Raw genomic sequence first — 7,318 nt, forward strand, 5'->3', positions numbered from 1 at the left:
TTTCTAGGGATTTGCCCTTTCTTTTTTAGTAGAAAATAGCTGTTAATATCCTAGGGAAAATTTAGTGTTAAAGATTTACTTTAAACAAAAAGCAACTCTTGGTTGTCTGCGTTATTTGGAAACCATGTTCAATGCAAATTTACGAAAAGGATATATGTCACTGTGGGTCACTACGGAATATTCTTTTCGGGCTTTCTCTGTCGGACATGCAATCTCAGCTAAATGTTTAGAAGAAGAGGAATCAAATAAATTGCCCTATTTTGGGTCTTTCTCATCTGTATACAGTTGTGCAGCTCTAGTAGACCTGAAAATTGCCCAGAGACAAACTTTAAAAAAATAGAGTGCTTTTGAGGCAGAAAATTGCTTTTCTGCTGTATGGTCTAAAGGACAGGCAGTGACAGGAGGACAAGAAGTTGTCACCATGCAGTGATGTTGCAAAGCATATCCTCCATAAAAAAGAGGATAATTTGTTTTTATTTTCTTCCTTATTACCCACAAAAGGATCCAGTGCAATAACACTATAGCTTTGACTTAAACCCTTGCAATGAGATGTACAATTAGATTTTTGAAAGTCCATCTTTTAACCACACATGGTACTTCGTTTCCAGAGAAAAACAGCTTAATATACTTGATCATTCAGTATTTCTCAATTTTGCCAATAACCCTGAATGTCTGGTCTTTGGGATAAAATATAAATGCATTGTAGATCTGTCTTGGTTTCTATGTGTATAAGTCAGTTCCTCAGTACCATTTCGACAACCCTGTGTAGTTTAATATATATATATATATAAAGATTTTATGTACTTGGATTGGACCCTTGATATTTTTGGAAGATTTTTTTTATGTGGTTTAATTTCCATTTTTATGATGGTATGAACGAAAAATGGTAGAAAATATGTCTTTTGTGTGTTAAGGGAGTTGAAACTCCTCTGGGCCTGTTATCATGCTAATGAGACAGTTGAAAGATAGCAGGATTTTGTGTATTAATCTTACTAGGCATTTGCACACCAGAACTGCTCATTTAGAGTTTTAATGGCATTAACTGTGAATTTGCACAAAAGTAACAAAAAAAAATGCTTCCACATTATGGATCCATAATACCAAATGTTTATTAAAACCTATTTAAAGTATAATATATACACGGTGGACCTTGTCTAATGTATAGTATCTCAGTTAGAATTTTTCTTACAGTTTTGAAATAACTTGCTTTAATTGTTTACACAAAGGATTCTCTAGGTAGTTTGACACCTGATCAACAGCTCCATCCCAGTGTTAATACTCTTTGATCTCAATAATTTTTTGCGTCATGTTTAACAGAAAGCTTTTGTTCCTTTTAAGTTTTGATTCTCCTGCACAACACTGACCCATGGATGTGCATAGCGTGATTGCACCAGTGAAACTGACAATGGATGTGAGCACTGGCTGGACATTCCTCTCTCTTCAGCTTTTACTAAATTATTGAACTATAAATTCATACAGAGGAAGGGATCTGATAAATCTTCCAAGCCTGCCTGCACATTCACTGTGATGAACCATTCCTGTATAAGTAGAGACTCATCCAGTTTACTTTCTTTTTCTCATGCTAAATTATACTTGAAGTGTTAAGTACCAGTAATCCCATTTTAAAAATTTCTTTCTTCTAAAATATCTATTGTTTGTGCACTACATAGTTTTTCTCTTTATCAGTCATTCTTTCTTTCATTCAGCAAATATTTCTTGAATAGCCCCATGGAATAGTAATGGCTGGGCACTATAGATACTCTGTAGACCCAATCCATGCTCTACAGGGTTTACCATTCTGGAGCACATGAAGTAGAACGCCAAGTGGATAGTGTGTGCACTGTATTTCACACTGTAGTGAGAATACAGCTAAGATGATCCATAGTACTTACATTGGCTTTGGGGACAATGGAGTCATAGTCGTTGACTCTTCCTTCTCCAGATTTCATTCCTACCCATGGCCATTTTTCTGTCATAATGAAACAATCACTTAAGACGTATTACCCTCAAATATGTATAGCTTTCTTTATATCACCTTTTCAATTCAGCTTTCCTTGGCTTATGCCCTAGCCAAATTGTTGGAAATCGAGAGGTGTCTGAATCTCATCAGTGCCATCTCCACAGCCCATATCAGCAGGTGTTGGATGACTTTTGGTGCATGACTGGCAGTCAGATGTTTCTGTTCTCACTTCTGAATTACGGCACCTAAGAAACAACTATTTAGTCTGTAGGATGTATACGGTAATAGAAATGATTTATCTGTTCTTTACAATGAGCCCACATTCTGGATGATAATTGCAGTTCTTCCTGTACAATGGAATTTTTACACCATTTCCCCTGCAATGTTAACATGTCATATTAATAGATTTGCCTGTGAGTTTCACATGGAATCTGAAATTAGCCTGTCATGTAAAAGCCCCTCAAATGACTATAAAGTGGCATACAGCAGGTGGGCCCTGCCTTCGTTAGACGGAGAGGTGCTGAGCGTAACTGTCTGGAAGCTGCTGTAGTCTCTCGCTGACGTGGCACACAGCCTCCAGCCCGCTCACCGTCTCCTTGCCTGCCCATTGTAGTTCTTATCCTCTCACTCCTTTGGTGCAAAATGCTCCATTATTTTCAATTTGTGCTATGCCCATCTCCTGCCTCGGCCTATTAATCCATGCCAACCACAGGGACAAATGGGAGCAGATGATTGCACACTCAGCATCAACATCGCTGAATTTCCATCACACATTGGGAGGCCTTTGCCAGAAGTGTACTCAGAAGACTAAATGGTAGAAGAAACTCTGGGCTCACAGATGGGCCATCGCATGTCAGTCTTCCTGACAAACATTCATGGCATAATAACAGGAAAAAATCACACACTGGCTCTCAGTGATAAATCACAACAGTAACTGTTATAGACTATTTGTAAACATTAGTGCCAGAGAAAGCTATCTTTTGTAAAGGCCTTTACTATCCAAAATGAACTACTAGAAATCTTCACTTCTTTTTAATCTTCATGGATTCATAATTGTAAATCTGTCAATGGGAAATGTATGGTAAAATTGATTTAAAAGATTCACTCTTAAGTTTTAATCACAGGGACAAGAACAGACATGGTTATTTGATTATTTAAAATTCCATGATGTTGTCTTCTCAGTATCCTAGATTGTGATTTTACATGAAGCATAAGAATAGTCACTAAGAAAATGGAGTTGATTTGATGAAAATCAACCAGAGAGCAATTTGTGCCCGTATCCATTGAGATGGTGCTTTTCAAGTTGTTTTCAAAGAATTCCTAGGGACACCCCAAAATACCCTTGGGGACCACCAGAAATGGGTGTTACCGGAACTGAGGGGCAGAGCCTGTGTGCCTAGGTTCCTCACTCCTTCCTCACTCTGTTTTCTATCTGTTTTAAGTGATTGGCTTCTTTATAACATTGTGTTAAGAACAGGGTTCTACTGTTAAAATAAAAGTTTGAAATTCAAGGTAGAGTTACAATACAGAAGATGACTTTATAACAAGATAGGATCTTAGAGTACCTTCAAAATCATCAGCGAAGTTAAACAAGCATATATTAACAGTGGGAGGGAGGGAGAATTTCTGCTGGTATGAATATAATACTGCAGAAGGTACTAAGCATTTCAAAGTTCATTTTTTATGTATATAGTAATTTATGCAATATATAGTAATTCTCTTTAAACAGACTCTTCAACAGATTGATTATCTAATAATTCTGAATAAATGAATTTAATCAGTTGCGCACCAAAAAGCCCATGTAATTTACTTTAAAATACATCAAAAGCAATAAAATATGAATAACATTGTCTTTTTTTATTAAGGTGCTTTATATTTAATATATATACATCTTTTAAAATGTGCCCTAAACTACATTTTTAATCAATTTTTTAAGAAATTTCTCTTTATGTATCTGAGTTTTAATATCATTTTGGCAATTTTCTATTTAAAGTCTAGTTCTTCATATTCCAAAGCAATTCAATAGTTGTCTCCATGTCTCTTTTTTTATCAGATTATATAGTCCTATCTTGTAGATTGATTTCATGTGTATAAATTTATATTAAATTTTTTGAGTATTTAAAAATTCCGAGCAATTTTTCATTACACTTTACACCTTGTCTGCACTACGTTGTGAGGAAGATGAACTAGATTATTCAGTAGTTCACTTCCACAGCTCTCTGAGCTCTCAGGGTCAAGCATTTCCAGGGAGAGCCAGAGAATCCATATAGCCCTTGCCATAAAAGAGCCCAGGAATCCTAAGAGTCAAATGCAGCCTAAAATTAGCCTTACAGGTGCTAAATATTCTATCTTGGGCAGCTACTTCTGCAAGTAGAAAACAAACATTGATTAAAGAACCTAATAGAATGTTTTGCCTTGATAATTGCAGAAGCTGTAGGAAAGAATACACATTCTCCAAATCGAACTTTACTAAATGAGGGTCAGTAGCTTTAAGCTTTTTATAGTACAAGTTCAACCCTGCAGTAAGTGAATATCTTAACCACAGGAACACTGAAAATTCAATGATATTTTCATAATTGCAATTCGGGTAGTCAATAAACACTGCAACCTGAAGTAGCTCACTTTGAAGAAAACTTGACTGCCTAGCTAAGAACACTACCACATAATATTAATAAATCAAACTACTGAACTCTGAGTATAATAGGACAATTACCTCCAGGAAGCATTAATATTCATTATTCCCCAAACATTAGTTTGTATAGACAGCTGCAGACACCATGCATGTAGCACAATTATAGTGCATCAGAGACATTCCATATAATGTTGTTTGAAATTTTCTGCATATCTTGTTACCTGTCTCAAATACTTTCTTGTGGCTAAATAATAAATACTTCCTTGTGGCTAAATAAAAAAAATATATACTTATCTGTGTGAATAGATAATAGGTGAGAAAAAATAATTATCAGGCTCAATGAAATGTGGCAATCTAGAGGATATGAGTTTACAGGTAGATTTTTTTCTTTTGTAGCCCAAATGAGAAATATTTCAGAGAAATAATATTAAATTATAAAATAAATGTCAGACATTATGAAAGCTCCATGCATGCCACTACAATCTAAAATATCTTCACTTCTTTGGCTTCAATTTGGTTGTCATTGGCTTCTCTTTACTTAGATATGTGTGTTAGTTTTGAAATATTATAAAATAACCAAGCACAAAAAGGGTACATCATAACCAGTCTTCTAGAACAGAATGTAGCTCTAGAAGTAAAAATTTTGAATGATGTTCAAGAAAGTAATAAATGTTGTCCCAAATTCATCAAGTATGCATATTGTTTTTAAGAAATCAAATACATCCTAATTAAAGAGGTCACATGCAGAACTGACATCACCCCAAAATTCTACATAACCGGTGGGACCACAAGGTAACCCTAGATAAGCAAAGGACTGTTTGAAAGGGGAATGGAATAGCAGGGCATACTGTCTAACCAAAGCAATTTAACAGAAAGATCAAAGATTTACAGAGCCCCTCCCTAACCTCCTTAATGGTGAGCTCTAAGGTCTTGTGGTAGTGACTAAAGTCTAAATATTCTAGCATTTTGCCAACCAAAGCACTCCAGAATCTAGAATTTTTGAACTGTGTAGTATGCACCTTCAGTTATAACGGGAGCATTGACGCAGAAAGTAAATGGTATTTAGAAATCAGACAAAGCCACGTTGAGTGCCCAGGTTATTAGAAGGATGGCTATTAACTATTTTTGTTTTTTACATGAAAGGAAGAGGGAATGGGAAAGAGCATGTTTCTATCAGTAACTTTATGCTTCATTCAAATCAATTCTACAGTTATTTCTCTTGACTTAGTTTTTGTTCTTCAGTGTCCCTTCAACTACTTCTTATGTTTGGGAAAGAAAGCCACAAAGAGCATCATAGTTTGGGATTAAAAATAAAACTCAAAATATATATTATCCATCATCTCCATTTCCAGACCCAGGAAAACTTTTGATTGGTATTTGTTTTTATTCTGATTATAAAGCTAATGATATTAATTATAATGATTTGGAAAATACCAGAAAAGTGAAATTAAAAATTTTAAGTCACCCCAGTGTTACCTCCAGAGACAATAATTGTGAATGCTTTGATGCATTTTTAAGAATGTTTCTCTATGCATATGTGTAAAGTATATTTTTATTTAATATATTTATTGGATATCATATTGGAGCATTTTTCAATGATACCAAGCATTTTAGAATAATATAACTTGACTGATTAGCCAATGGACAATTAAATTATTTCTCACTTTTTTCACACTTGCTCTGCCAAAAGCAAGTTATCAAGATTTTTGCTAATTTTACATTCCAGTTGAATAAAATGCAACTATAATCCTTAAAAATATAATACATACAAAATAAATAAATATATCTTATGGAGTTTTATACAAGTAATTAGAAGAGGAAAAAATGACATCATATTTTAATGGAACTTTTTAATCACCTTTAATTTAAAGGATGAAAGTATCAACTTATTGAGTCCCATGCTTTAACCACGTCATTGCATGTAGTTTAGTTGTTTTCATTGAGGAGTACTATTCCATTATATGGTTCAATTTGTTTATTCATGTATCTGTTGTTGGACATTTGAGATGTTTCCAGTTTTTTGCTATTATGAATAAAGCTGTCATGAACATTCTATAGCAAGCATTTTTGTGGACATAGGTGAATTCACTCTAGGGTGACTGCTACAAAAGGAATTGCTTATGTGATAAATGTGTATTTAACTTTTTAAGAACTGCCAGTTTTCCAACATGGTTGTTGCATTTTACTTCTTCACTGCAGCTATGACATATATTGACCAAGGTATGTATAGGCGTGTGTGTGTGTATATATACACAAATATTTATATTTATATAATACATAAATTAGATATGTATTATATAGATTTGCCAAGGGTAAATTTATCACTTTCAGCATTTTCAGACAGTTCTTTCTCAACTGAGTATCATTATCTTTTACTCTTTGAATTCTAATCCAAACACGTTTGAAACCTTAAAATTAAAATTAAAAACGTAGAGAAATTTATATAATTCCAAACATTATATTGATTTGGCTTAAATGGAAGGATCTTCAAAATGATTTTTCAAATTGATGATTAAGTTAGCTTAGGCATGGTAGTTTTTACGCAATAAGAATTTCATTTGTCTATTTTGGCTTTTGTTGTCAATGCTTTTGGTGTTTTGGTCATGAAGTCCTTGCCTACACCTATGTCCTGAATGGTTTTGCCTAGATTTTCTTCTAGGGTTTTTATGGTGTTAGGTCTTATGTTTAAGTCTTTAATCCATCTGGAGTTAATTTTAGTGTAAGGT

Source organism: Cebus imitator, unplaced genomic scaffold, assembly GCF_001604975.1.
Source record: "Cebus imitator isolate Cc_AM_T3 unplaced genomic scaffold, Cebus_imitator-1.0 Scaffold11, whole genome shotgun sequence".
NCBI classification, from domain to species: Eukaryota; Metazoa; Chordata; class Mammalia; order Primates; family Cebidae; genus Cebus; species Cebus imitator.